Genomic DNA, 14,123 nt, shown 5'->3' with positions numbered 1-14,123 from the left:
TTAGTGATCAATGCATCAAAGGAAAAGCACTTTCAGTTTAATGTGTCTTCTTGAAATGATGAATTTCATGCTTTTATCATGTTTCTTTGACCTTATTCTCTAACTGCTTAGATTGAATAGTGAGGAAGTCACCAGAATGTCTTCCCATTTGTTTAAGTAAAACCTTTTGGTTAGGAAGCTAAAGAGTGTACATACATGTTACGAAGTTGTTAAATATATTATCAATGAATATTTACAAGAGGTCAGGGAAATGTGTGTGCAATATAGGTTATTAAGCTCTTTCCCAGCCAAAATATATGGATATACTTTTAAAGTTCATAGGCAAAAATTAACAGGTGATGACAACAATATTTGAAGACTGAAGATCAAGGATATGTTTTTGAAGTATGTGTTAATATTATGTTTTCAATGAATGGATTTTCTAACTTATATGCTGTGACTCAAAGTGATAAATCGCATGTAATGGAAAACTCAGACATATTCATTTGGTTCCATGCATTTTCCAACCACTACAAATGTTGGCTCAATGAGAACTTTCAAAGAATAGCTGAATTGGAAAAGTCTAAATAACTAGAGAGTTTTCTACTCTACAGATTGCTAAAGAATCTGGAAATTAAAATTAGACAGCATGGTACATTAACTGGTGATTGTCGTACATGTTTATCCACAGTTTTACTAGGTAGCTGAAATCACTATGTGTAGTACAAAGTTTAAAATGTATGGGTTAAGTGTACAGACTCAGACTCAGAAGTAGGAGTTCATATGTCATATCTATTACCTAATACCTTATGGCCATGCACAAATTATTTAACTTATTGATACTAAGTTACCTCACTAATCAAATAGATCACGTTAGTTATTGTGTAGTCTGGTCCATGAAACTTTCTTTGCTATTCTCTTATCTATATTAAGAAGATTTTCTAAGTTTTCTGATAAATTTGGTTTCTTGATATATTGTTGAAGTAAATCATACACCTTTCACCTTTCACAGACTAGTGAAATGGTATCTCTTTTCTACCTTGAAGACAATGGTACCAAAGATTGACCATGGTGATTTGTTAGCCCAAGCTGTTTTCCATTGGGCAAAAGTTATGAGCCATAAATAAATCACTGTTGTTCTAAGTCATAGAAATTTCAGAAATTTTTTTTCCATAATACATGCGCATATGTTTGAATGATGTGTATGGCATAGTCTGTGTTACAGATACACACACACACACACACACACACACACACTCACACACACACACTCACACACACACAAATAACAATGACCATAAGACAAGATGATTGTAAGTATTTAACATGTACCAAAGGTTGTGGTCATGTCATGCATACACATAGACACATATGTACACACACACACACACACACACACACACACACACACATATATATATATATATATATATATATATATATATATATATATATGCATACATACATACAGGCAGAGGCCAAAGAAAAGATCAGCTGTCCTATTCTATCATTTTTCACCTTATTCCCTTGAAATAGAGTCTTTCAGTGAACTTGGAGTTAGGCTAGTGGATACCAAGACCCAGTGATCCTTCTGTCTCTGCCTTCCCTCCCCCAACAGAGGGTTGGGGGTTATAAATTATCTTAGGGTTTCTACTGCTGTGAAGAAACACCATGACAACTCATAAAGGAAAACATTTAATTGGGGCTGGCTTACAGTTTCAGAGGTTTAGTCTATTATCATGACAGGAAATATGGCAGCACACAGGCAGATGTGGTGCTAGAGAAGCTGAGATTTCTACCTTGATGTTCAGGCAGTAGAAGTGAAAGTGACACTGGCTGGAACTTGAGCATCTGACACCTCAAAGTTTGCCTCCAGCAACATACCTCCTTCAATAAGGCCACACCTAATAGTGCCACTCCCTATAGGCCTATGGGGACCATATTCATTGACATTACCACATAAGTGTTTTCAGATCCAGCTTTTTACTTGGATAATGAGCATTTGAACTCTGTTCCTAATGTTTGTATGTATTTGATGACCCATCTCTACAGCACCATGATCTTGTTACCTGGTCTAAAGAACTGATAATAATTATCATGTAGCTTTAATTTGTACGATGAATTATCAAGTAAAGTACTGTGCAGGTTTGGATAAGAATGTCCTTCGTGGATCAGATATTTGAACACTTGGTTCTGTGGGTGGTTTTGTATGAAAGTTGAGGAGATGTGGATTTTGTTGGCTGAAGTATATCACTGGGACTGGGCTTTATGAGTATAAAGACTCTTACTGTTACAATTCTCTCTCTCTCTCTTTCTCTCTCTCTCTCTCTCTCTCTTTCTCTCTCTCTCTCTCTCTCTCTCCTTCATACTTGAAATTCAAGATATGAGTTCTCTACTTTCTGCCACAGCTTCCCTGCCTGCCGCCTATTGGCATACTTTGACCACTGTTACAGACTTTCTAGAACTGTAAGCTTAAATAAACTCTTTCATAAGTTACCTTAGTCATATTATTTTATGAAAGCATCAGAACAGTAACTATTATAAGTATCTAGCCTAGTTATGGGGTATATTCAGCCACATGTGCTCTCCTTTCATCTCTGAAAAGCTGTGTAAAATGTGTGAACAAGAATATCTTCTTTGCTAATCTGCCTTAAATTTCATGATTACTTGAGTTCATTATCAAACTACAGACAGACCAGGCATATGTGGATGATAGAAATTGTGTTAGGCCAGAGTTAGAATAACCTACTGATTCCTGTAAAGCCTATAAGTAGGGATGATTTTAGACTCTCTCTCTCTCTCTCTCTCTCTCTCTCTCTCTCTCTCTCTATATATATATATATATATATATATATATATATATATATATAAATTTGGGCATGGTTGAAAGGGAGGAGTTAAAGAGTCTTGGCATGGGAAGCCTAACTCAGGCCTGACCAAAGTAAGCAGAATAAATATTCATGACTCCCAAGTTTAGGCTGGGAGAGGGACATTGGAGGAAAATTTGTAGAATCTATGTTTTATAAACCTGTTATTTAAGCACCTCATACTTCAGCTACAGGCTTTGTGATAAGAGGCTGAATGATATCAGGCTGACATCATAATGCCATCCTTTAATCTTCTGCCACTTTTGGTTCTACTTGGAAGTTATGAAAAATCCATTTTTGAAAGCTGATAAGTCCTAAAAAAAAAAGTTTAAATTGCAGCTGATTACACTGACCTAGGAATCTCGTCATCTCTAATTCTTGCATGAAAATGTAACTAGGAAGATGCCTCCTGCTGTCTTATAATATGCTTATTTGAAAAAAAAAAAGACCACGTGTCAGCATAGAGCCTTGATGTGGATATTTGAATATTATGAAAATGAATTCATAAGCCAAGTCTGTCTGTCAGATGTTTTTAATTTAAATGTTCTGATGGGTGATGAGACTCAGTATGAGGGCATACAAAATTGTCTTGTGAAATTTAAAGTCAGGGAAGGAGGTGAAAAAAATGACATTTAGTTCATAATCATGTGCCTATTCAGAATTTAAAGTTTCTGGTCAAGACGGGTTTTGATTTTTCAAATTTCAATTTCACCACTTAAAGATCAAGTGTCTCAATTGACATTAAAGAAAATGGCAGGGATTGTGTCTTTTATCCCAGATCACTTGTGGAATGTTAGGTCAGTTCAGTAATCCTACAAGTAGTTCGGAGCCTCTGGGTTAGCTTCGCTATAAATGCTACTTTCTCATCATGCACAGACAGCCAGAGGCCACTGTAACGTGGCAATCTTAGAACCAATTTCTCAAATGCATGTTGAGCTTTTCATGCAGCCCTATGCTCTGGTGAGTAGCCTTTGACTTGACAGTGACATTTCACTGTGTCTTTTGTCCCATCACTACACAGACTTCTTGCTTGTGTCCAGGTGGTTTGTAGCTCTGTGTAAGTCCATGGCCCAAGGACTATGGCCCATTCTGCCTCAGCTCAAGGCTCAGTGAGTCCTGTGTTGCTGTCTTTTTAGTTGCCACAGTTTGCCTGTCATTGCATCAGTAGCATCCTTTCTAAGACCATGAATTAGAGATACAAAATACATAAGAATTAGCTGGAGGTAGTAAGGATGATACTAATGTACTATATGCAAATGAAGCTGTGTTGATGTATATCAAATTCAATTATTAGATTTGGAAATCATTTATTATGGATTCTTCTGCTTTACATGTTGCCTAGCACTTGGAGTTTAGTATTTTTAATATTAGATCATTATTAATTTCTTAAGACTATGCATCTTAGTTGACTGTCTTAGTATCTTCCCATCACCTTGCTCTATTTTCTTACTTTTTAATTTAGCTATGGTTTAGACATTCCTTACAATTTCACTCAGTGAAGCTTTTGTGCGTCTATCACAATCTACAGACATAAGCAATGCCTGAGGGTGAGAATCAGTTAAGCAAAATATAGTTAGGAGGTGTGCCCTTCCCCCCAAGCCTTGAGCAGGCCTGAGAGACCTTGTTTACCACAACAGACCAAGTGATAGGATCTAGGTGGAGTTACCCACCTTGGCTGCACAGAACACAGAAGCAGAACTGCCCCTGGGCTTGCCTTGAGACATCTCCGGCCATGACCTGGAACAGATTATGGATTATCCCACCCATCTGAAACCAGGAGGGGTTGTGGGTTGGGTCTTCCCCTTTAAATTGAGAGCTGAACATTAGAGCTTTGAGCCTTGATCAGAGAACTTTGTCTTGGCTTCATCTCTTCTCGCCCTCTGTCCCCCTTCATTCCTAGCCCCCTTTTCAGATGAACCCAGTTGACTTGTGGCCGCGGGCGGCTACAAGGAGACATTAGATTCATATGTGTAGTCCATTTAAATAGCACAACAGTATGAAGAGCTATGTAGCATCTGAGATCTTACTTGGTTCATAAACTTAACAAGAAAGCCGATTAGGGATGATGAACTTGATTTCCAAAATTCATCTAATACCAGTTAAGTGTAGAACACCTTTACACAGTTAACATTAAGGCATCTTTGAAAGAGGAATACTTGGAAGAGTTAAGAAGGCAAGGGGCATTTCTGTGAGTTGAAAGCCCTCAAGGTGGCAAAGACACGAAGAGTTGTAGTTCCCTGCTGAGCACCTGCACCATATGCTAGCTCCTTGTCCACATTGTGCTGTCTATTATTTTAACTGGTAGTAGTCATGGTCCTTGTACAATGTGGAAGCAACAATTTTCCTATTACCAAATATCACCATAGGGTTACCAGATAAAGCCTTCCATACTTATTTGTTAAACTCCGCAATATTCCATTCAATATAGGAAAGCTAATTTCGACAGTCAAGGATCTCAAATGTAAAACTCGTGTGTGTAAAAAGGATTCATGGAAGATAGTTGAGTAAAGAGGCATGTTGACAGAATCTTTTAAGGTATGGAAAACGATGCTGTTATGCTGGAATGGATGTGGAAGCCGATGCTCCTGGCTACCTAGATCATTCCTCTACCTCTGGCTTAGAGCAAAGAAGAGAAACTGTTTCCTGGGTTTCAGAGACAAGTAATTTAAGGCTGAGTTTCAAGAAGGCAAAAAAAAAAAAAAAATAGATTCTGTATATGTGGCATAAATGACATATGGAGGAAGCTGTGACTCACAGCAGGGCTATGGTGTGAATGGCTTTTACTTGTTCTGTATGGCCAATGTAGACTGAGTATACCAGTGATCCAAATGAATGGTAGAGAAAAGATAGACACCTGGTTTTCTCACTCACTAGTCCCTGAAGAACAGGAGAAAGGGAAGCCTTTAGTAGAGAGGCCAGTAAAGAATATTTGACATTCATCCTTCATTTAATTTCTACTGGAATATGCGCAAGAAATGGCGGTAGAGCGTTTTCACACACTAACAAGCAGATTTGGACGAGCTTCGTTTACACAGGATAGTGGGTTTTGGTGGAGTGGAATTGATGAGGACGGCTGGGATGAATAAAGCGGTGGTCTGGAAACTGCAGTGAAGAAGTTACATTAACAGCAGGAGATAAGGGAGATGAGAAGCCAGGATGTCTAACCTGGTGGGAGTAATTCACAGAACAGTATGTGAGGAATACCAAGGGGATGCGGAACAGAACAGCAACTTAGAAAGCATAGCTTAATATTTTCAAAAGACAAAAGCTGTGGAGCTTTACTGATTACCAGTTGTCTTCTCTGAGCCCAGGGAAGTCCTTGTAGATAGAATTGAGGCTTTTTATTTGTCATCATTTGGAGAAAGTATATGATCCACAGAGGTAAATAGATAATAAAATAAGTCAATTTTGTTTTTATCAGAAGGGAGGATGAATCTGTTGATATTTCCAAGTGGTCCATAAAGTCGTAAAACAATTTTGAAAGGTGCTCATGTTCTAATTTTAAAGCAAGATTGAATCTTGACCTCAGGAAGGCCTGAATCACCTAATTTCTCTACTTATGCCTATTGTGAGACTTGTATCAACCTTTAGAAGTGCGGAAATGTCAAGGGGCCACCTTAATTTTCATCCAGGTACCTAGAAACATCTTGCCTATCTAGCAGACTTTGAAAGACAAAAGCCAGGTAGTATACACCTTTAATCCCACACTCAGAAGGCAGAGGCAGGTGAATCTCTGAGTTTGAGGCCAGCCTGGTCCTCAGAGTGAGTTTCAGGACAACCAGGGCTACACAGAGAAACCCTGTCTTGAAAAACAAAAATAAACAAAAAGAGAGAAAGAAAGAAACAAAAAAGAAAGAAAGAAAGAAAGAAAGAAAGAAGGAAAGAAAAATAAAGAAAAAGAGAAAGAAAGGAGGAAAGAAAGGGAAAGACAAGACATTTTAGTGTGGCAGGCTGAAATATGTTATTTATAAGAGACCTGAAGTGCCCCAGAAGTTTAGTGAAAAATGTATATGACACTGAATCAAGATTATTCTAAAGTAAGAATGGGGTAAAATTTAAATGGGTAAAATTTGTATGAGGGAATCCTGAAGGCTCTAGAGCTGTCTGCAAGGGACTGATTGTATTACTGTAACTTGTAAGTTGAAATCCTGCTCCCCAATAGCATGGTGAGGTGGATGTTTGGGGAAATGTTCCTTCAAAATGAGGTAGGAGGTTTTAAGGAGAATTAGTGCCCTTATACAAGAGACATAAGGAGCTCCCTCACCCTCCTTCTCCATGAAGATACAAAGAAGGTGACAGTCTGTACTTTGAAAGGAGCACTCATCAGGGCTAGCTCCTTACCCCACTCTAGTTCTGAGAACTAAAAGAAATAATCTTTCGTTATGTAACATGTGGTTATATAACACATGTTATGATACATGGGCCATGTCTCCTTATGCAAGGCAAATTGGCTAAGATATCCTGCCAAGCCTCCAAGGGGCAAAACTTGCTAGTTTTTATGGTTTATTGGAATTCATGGTACGGTGGGTTGAACTCAGTAAAATGTATCAATAAAAGCAAAAATCTTGTGTGTGTATAATCTTATATATGTTTAATGAACACCAGAAATATTATTGAATGACATGTAGTCCAGGCATAGTAGTTAAATAATTAAGGCATTTCCCTCTCCTTGTTTTATAGATACTGAGGACTTTTAAATAAATGTTGGCTATAGAGAATTTTTTAAAATAGCTCACTGAGCAAACTGGGAAATATATCCTGATTATTTATTTTCCTCTTAAAATATTATTTTCAATTTTATACAACACAAATGTATTGCATTGTAAATAAATATTTAAGAATCCCAGACTTTTTCTTTCACTTGAAGAAGAAGGTTTGCCTGGAGGTGGGGGTATTATTATTTTTTTTTGACATGATAGATTAACTCAAAGGCAGTCACTTCTCTGAAACAAGTGTGTTCTCTCTCTTTTTGACTCACTACTTTCTTTGAAGAATTCTAGATAGGCAGAAAAAAAAAAAAACAGAAAACAAAAAACAGAGTGCAGGAAAAATTCCCTTTCTCCTGATCTGATCAGGTGGTGACAAATAAGAGTCTTTGCTACAGGGGGGGCTGTGGAGGAGCAGTAAGGAAAAGCAGTAAGAGAAAGTCAAGCTGGGGAAATCAGAATCTAGGCTGACTCACAGTGGGGTTTCCAAACAGGTTGCAAGCAAGCGGTCCACCGAGCAACTTGAAACCTGGGCAGAGATAGTTTGGAAGACACCAGCCTGGTGCCCAGAAGACAGACAGAGGCTCTTCCAGTTGGAGACCTTGGAGACCAGGCACAGAGCATCTGTCATCTCATCACATATAATTAATTGTGCCTTTACATTAGCAGCTGTCTTAGGACATAGTGCTGGTAGGAGGGTTGAGGATGAGGAGACATTGAGAGGACCATGGATTTCGGGTTTGCTAGTTTTAGCATGGCTGCAGCATCCACTCCTTCTCCAAAATGGTTTATATTCATAGCATAGCTGATTTTTTGACCTCTTTATAATTGTATTGGCAAAAACTAGGAAAGGGTGCTTTTGTTCATTATTAGACAATCATTTTCTTCTAATTCCGCTTTTCTTTTTTCAGAAGCTGATATTCATATAATTTGAAGAAAAACATACTTGACTTATCAATATTCTTATTTAACTATTTTACCAGTTCTTTTGAGTAATGAATGTTTTGTTTTGTTTTCCTTACATCACCGTTCTCAGCTGTGTAGCAGATGAATCTAGATTTCAGAGTGAGCATGGGATGCTTTTGCAAACCCTCATGGTAGCTAGTTGATTCTAACACTTTCCCATCACCATTTGTCCCCACCCCCACATATACAAAGACTTTCTAATAACATATGATAAGATGCAAATTGCTAAATTAGTATTTGCTAAATTGAGTGTCATACTTGGGTATACCTTCTTTCATTTATTCTTCACTTGGTCTTACTATAAAGCTGAGAAGTGATACCTTATTTTATTTATTCTTTAGAATACTATGTGGTGCTTGGGTGCTGTTGTAATGTGTTGAGGAACAACAAACAATGAACTGCTTAGTGTATTTTCCAGAGGCTAAAAAGCACAGGATTAGAACACACTCAAGTCTTTCTAGGTGGAGGATCTTAATAGGGTGATTTCTACTCAATAGCAGCTAAGATGACCCTCAATGATTCCTCCTTTCTGGGATTTCTTTTAAGTAAGCCAGTTTTTGTTTGTTTGTTTTTTTAATTACTGGAGAATTTAGTGCCTATGAAATGAGAGTTGATTTTAACCATAAGTTTTAGGAACAACACTATGCAGTAATCAATAACTAATACAACTCTAGGCGCATCTTCTCATTTATATAACAACATAATGAGTAGTTATTATTAAATTGACATTTTGCTCTGTGACATTAACTCAGATCTCAGATCTCAGTATTTGGTCACTTCTCAAGGCTACATTTTATGAGACCATCTTCCATGTCGTTGGCAGCCTTTAAGCGAACAGCTCTCTGAACCCCATCTGCCTGCTTTTTTTTTTTTTTTCCCCCATTTTATCCCCTCAAATCTCTGTCACCCTAGTGTTCAGGATTTCAGGGGAAAAAAAAAACTTTCTATCACTTGAGCTGTGAAATAACCAAACTCATCTCGGTGATGATGCTAGATTGAGATGTTCCCTGGAGGCATCCTTGTACTTAAAGCGTTTCCTCACAACAAAGGTGTCCTACTTGCTCTGATAATAGTTTTCTTGCTTCTTTAAGTTTTGTTGTTGTTGTTCCAATTTGTTTTGTTTTAGTTTTGTTGTTATTCATCACGGAAAGTACCCAGGAAAGTCAAAAGGGACTATGGGTAGAGAGATGAGAAGGAGCTCTAGTGGGCAGATAGTGAGACACAGGTACTATGAAGTGGGCAATAGAAGAAGTGGAGGGTAGCACTTCCGCTAGACAGGGAGGAAGAAGGATAATACAGAGAAAAGGAAGAAAAGAGAGATAAATAACACTCAAGATATGTTTTTTAAAGTCGTAAGGAAAAGATACTATTCTAGAAGTGCTCTTAAAAATATACACAGGTCTTTTCCATCAGAGGCATTGTAGGTGTGACTGCTGTGTCACATGGGTGTCAGTAGGTGGCAGAGAGAAGAGAAGCTGAGTCTACACTCAGTGTTCTGACCTATGAACATTTAAATGATTAACAACCTAACATTCCCTGACATTCATTTTAATTTTTTTTAAATGAGCATATTGCATCTCATTTTTTCCTACCTATTATTTCTACTACTATCCTATGGCTGCTATCCCATTCTCTGTAAGCTACTTGAGGAGAATTTTCTGAAATCCTCTTATATCATTACCAAATCTAATGGTGGCCTGGAGCATATCTAGATAAAACAACCGTGGCATATAAGCCATCGGTATTTAGTCTCAGGATGGCTTATATGAGTGAGCATGAGTGTGTACAGTGAAGATTTTGGCATATTAAAGCTGAACATTGCCTGTTAAAAGTGATCCATAGGATCAAGATAACTAAACCATTAGTTCTGAATTGCAACAAAATGTGAAAACGGGAAGAAGAAATATTGCACAATTTCCAACTGAATAGTAACCTCCAACAAAATAAAAGGCATGTTAATGCAGTACAGATACTTGGCTCATGCTTTTTGATCTGTGTTAGTAATATGAAAATCATGGTGGGCAGGTAGACAGGGGTGTCAGAGTGGGTCATGGCTGTGATATACTACACTGTCTCCTTTACCTTCAGACAAACAAGCACCCCCCCCCCCCCCGCCTCCAAACACACACACACACACACACTCACTACATGGGCACTAATACCATCCTGCAATTTATGTCCTTATCTTAATTTCACAAAATCCTTAATATATTTTATTTCTAAATATCACCACTAATTTTTATCAGCCCACTCAATTGTTTTTCCTATAGGTTTGCAGATTACAGCAGTTTAGGGAAATGAAATATTTTCTATCATGACATATTATACTTCTCTAAATCAAGATTTATTACAGCTGCAGAGAACCTCCACCTGGGGGAATTTTCTGTCACACAAGTCAAAGAAGCTCTATTTGTTCTGCCTAGTTTAGCTCTTCTCTCTACTCTGCCGGATAAAATAAAACGAGGTGACAGGAGGAGACATTAATACCCACAGATCCATTTCCCTATAAGTAGAAATTGGTAGCCTTTATGATCCCTTTGGCAGGGGACTCCTTTTTTAAAAGGTGGCAATTATAAAGAAAACTAATAACAGTAACAGTAGCTCATTTGTCTTGTATTTTTATTTACTTTAATTTTTTCCAGTTGAATGAATAAGAAGAAAAGGTTCATAATGTCTCTGCTAACATAGGTTAGAAAGGCAAAAAAAAAAAAAAACCCTAAGAAATTTAATTGCTTATTAAATTTACCATAATAGACCCCATTAATAATTAGTCAAGCTTTAATATTCTTAAAGCTCCAAGTTTGTTGTTTGATTTAGAGTAATGACCTTGGGAGACAGTTTTAGATGACAAACAGTAACAGATGAAGAAACCCCATCAGATACAGTCTTTTTTTTTTTGAGTATGTAGTTGGGCCAGTCCTCTTTAATTTGACCTTAAAAAATAATTTCTCTACATGGTTAGAGTTCTGATTACCAGAGGCTGAGAAGGGTAAGGAGGCTGATTGGGAACCACATTCATATTTACATAAGAGGATTAAGTTCTAGTATTCTATGGCACAGTAGGGTGACTATATTTAATGATTTACTAAAATACATCACAATACCTAGCAGAGAGGATTTTGAATATTTCCATTACAAAGCAACAATATATGTTTAATATGGTGGATATGCTAATTATCCTGAATGGATTGTGGGACATGAGTGCATATGTCAATTTATCACACTGAAGTCTCATGACTATATAATCTATCAATTTAAAAAAAAGCTCCAAATATTTAATTTATATGTTTGTTACTGTAGAGTGAAAAATTATAAAGACCATTTTATGAAATATATATAGGCTTTTTCTTTACCCTAAACCTGAGCAAGAGAATGCAGGTTCCAGAAGGCGGAACTGAATGTAAGATTTCAGGCCCTCAAGCCTCAGGGAAAAGAATCCACCCATGGGTGGGGAAGGCCCAAAGCAGGAAGACACATTCCTGACCACAAAAAAGATGCAAGTCATCTAGTTGGGGCTATGGCTGGAGCAAGTGAGAAATAGTTAACCTGAAATAGTTGGTAATGACAGTGTAGGGCACAGTGACATGGTAAAACTACATTCTTGAGAAGAATGAGTGTGCAGAGTGATTTTCACATGACTCTAAATCATTTGAGGGTGGGTTCCTCTGAAATGTTCCATTATTTTTATGTTATGTATCCTTGGCAACACCTCACCCCCCTTCCCACTCCCCTGGTTTGTGGTTTAAAACCCTCCTCAGACTGACTGGCAGGGTCAAACTCTGCTCTTGAGAGAGCTCGTGGTTTGACCTTGGCCAGCCAACTTCCCTAATAAAGCCTCTGCTGATTGCATCCAGGTACGGTGTCTTGGAGTGTGTGGGTGGCCACAACTTCCCGAGACTTGAGTAAGGGTCTCCCGAGTTTGAGGGTCTTCATTACCTTAAGATAAAAGGTTTTAAAAAAAAAATCTCAGAGGAATGTAAACAACAATTTTGATTAAAATATAAAAGCTTTAATAGAAAAAAAACAATTCTAAATGACTTAGTACATTCTTTGGTTTTTTTTTTTTTCTTTCGGTGTTTGGATACATTTTAGAAAAGCAATATGAAACAAAGTGGAGTTTTCGAGAAGTGATGACAGTATTATTTTAAAGTCAAGATCAGAGTGAATCATACCTGCTGTGAAAGATAGCATAATGTCTCTTCAAGAGACAAATCATACTAGATAAGAAGGAAAACAATAAAATAGTCATTAGTTTCAAGTGTCCTGTATCTCCTAAGGATATATGCTTTGGCATACTTACTATTTTTAAGTAATCATTTCATGTTATGTAAAACAACCCATATTTAAGATGATAAATAATTAAAAATAACAAGCATTTTATAATTTTCATTAATCTTTTATCCCAAATGTATTTTCCTGAATTTGGTAAAACCAGCAAATGAGAAAACTCAGATTCCACTCTCTTGCACAGTTTTGGCCTACTTGTTAACAGTCAGGTGAGAATTTTACATCCCACTTTTCCAGACTTCCTCCCTCTTGTGTAAGACCCCCCCATGAAGGGAGGACCTCCCTCAAGCCTCAGGAATTCATGGCCACTCAATAACTCACAAGACACCGTTCTTGATGCAACAGCAAGAGGTATATTTCAGGATCAGTTGACTGATGGTCAATTCATAACCCATGCAGGAGCAGAGGAATTGACAAGACAGCCTGGCTAGGGGCAGTCTTATATAGGGGAACCCATAAAGGCAGGGGGTGGTGGTGAAGGGGTAACCAAGGAAACATAACAAAAACAGTGGAAAGCCTCAAGAAGTCTCAGCCCATAATTTAGCCAGAGTCATTCGGAAAACATCGTGTACACTCATCTTTCACAAGAATGTAGTAACCTTGCCCAACCATCTGTGCTTTGGGCCTTCCCCATCCACAGGTGGGTTTTCTTCCCTAAGATCTGAGGAATGTTAATTAGCCCCTCCCTTCCTCTCCTGAATGTTAATCCAGCAAGTGTCCTCTGACTCAGGGATAATGTACCCCTCCCAGAATGTATCCCAGGGCAGTGAAGGCCTAAACTCTTACATTCAGCTCTGCTTCCTTGGAACTAGTGAACCTGCATTCTTTTGCTTAGGTCTAGGGGTCATAAATATTTTCTATATTTTTCATAAGTTTTCTATCCCTTTCACTTGCACTCTCCACATCCTGTATGTAGTTCTTATTTGTCAGTCCTCATCTGCAGGGTTCAGGCTTGCTAACCATAGTTCTGATTTTGATTCTATTTTTATTTTGACTTCTCAGCCAGATCCACAGTTGTGTTAGTGTGTGTTTATCATATGCTTACATAGTTTTATCCTGTCAACCTTGATAGTTTTGAATCTCGCCAAACTAGTTCACTCATCAATCCTCAGACAAAAATATTCATCTGACATTCAAGACATTTTACAACATAGACTAAAGCTAGGTCATTTGTTGATTTCTTAATTTTTCTTAGATTATATTCCAACCAACTTTGTCTTCCAGTGGACAAAAAAAATTAAATTTTTTCCTTTGACAGTTTTTCTTCCAAGTGTCTCTGTGTTCCCATTGACCAATCCCTGTCTCTGTTTGAGGTCTT

General features: G+C 37.7%; 1 non-coding gene across 1 annotated transcript; it reads left to right on the top strand.

Moving 5' to 3' along the window:
- Positions 1–9,920: 9,920 nt before the first annotated feature.
- On the top strand, positions 9,921–10,052 carry LOC117721094 (small nucleolar RNA SNORA17). Its single transcript, XR_004608369.1, has one exon. It is a non-coding gene; the product is annotated as a small nucleolar RNA SNORA17 (small nucleolar RNA).
- Positions 10,053–14,123: the final 4,071 nt, after the last annotated feature.

Source organism: Arvicanthis niloticus, chromosome 15 (genome assembly GCF_011762505.2).
Source record: "Arvicanthis niloticus isolate mArvNil1 chromosome 15, mArvNil1.pat.X, whole genome shotgun sequence".
NCBI classification, from domain to species: Eukaryota; Metazoa; Chordata; class Mammalia; order Rodentia; family Muridae; genus Arvicanthis; species Arvicanthis niloticus.
This window is presented reverse-complemented; position numbering and strand designations above follow the sequence as displayed.